Source organism: Salarias fasciatus, chromosome 5, assembly GCF_902148845.1.
Source record: "Salarias fasciatus chromosome 5, fSalaFa1.1, whole genome shotgun sequence".
Classification (NCBI taxonomy): domain Eukaryota; kingdom Metazoa; phylum Chordata; class Actinopteri; order Blenniiformes; family Blenniidae; genus Salarias; species Salarias fasciatus.
The window spans coordinates 6226761-6227580 of NC_043749.1; the positions used below are offsets into that span (position 1 = coordinate 6226761).

An 820-nucleotide genomic window follows, 5' to 3' on the forward strand; every position below is an offset into this window, starting at 1 on the left:
AGTGTTACAGTAAATATTGAAAGCCATAGAATTAAAAAAGATAATTACAAATGTCCACGTCCTGGTCCCCAGACCAACGACTGAAATTGGTTTGGTCATTCTGCTGTAGTTCATGTCACCGCCAGAAGATGGCAGTAGTCTCCCACTTGTAGTCACGCCTGAAACCAGGAAGTGGCTACAATTGGTCAAATCCGGTATTGCATCATGCACTGACACGCCAGCCGAAATAGCTCAGTTGGGAGAGCGTTAGACTGAAGATCTAAAGGTCCCTGGTTCGATCCCGGGTTTCGGCAGACGTGGGGAAACAACACTTTTTCACACCAGCAGACCGAACCTTTTCACATGTCCTGCTTCAGTGCACGACAAAGCAGAACTGAAGGCAGAATGGAGAAACGCACGCCTGCTGGTGGACATATTGAAGCTGAAAACATATTTGTTGGGTCCAGTTTTATCAAACGATGCATTATATAACACCATGTGCCACATTTGGGTCACATCATCCATCAGATCATGCCAAGCAGGTTTGGGAGGCCGCCTATGGTACATCTGAACATTCTGGCCGTGGTTCAGCAGCTCCGGTGCCAGCCGGGGCGTGTAGAGGCAAGAAGGCCTCAGTCCAAGAGAGCGGGTCCGGGCCACGGGGCACCGAGCAGGTCAGGGATTTGCGTCACTCCTATTGAAACCTGAATGAATGGCCAAATGGCGCTCTGTGGGGATGTGCTACTCAGCAATGCATTGGTAATGAACGGGCAGGGAAGTTCAGGAGACAGTGAAGAACGGAAAATGTGCAAAATGTTCTGCAAGGACTGCATTTGAATAC

At 49.3% G+C, this 820-nt stretch overlaps 1 non-coding gene across 1 annotated transcript; it reads left to right on the top strand.

Moving 5' to 3' along the window:
• The first annotated feature begins 220 nt into the window (after positions 1 to 220).
• Positions 221 to 293, top strand: trnaf-gaa (transfer RNA phenylalanine (anticodon GAA)). The gene has a single exon. It is a non-coding gene; the product is annotated as a tRNA-Phe (tRNA).
• Positions 294 to 820: the final 527 nt, after the last annotated feature.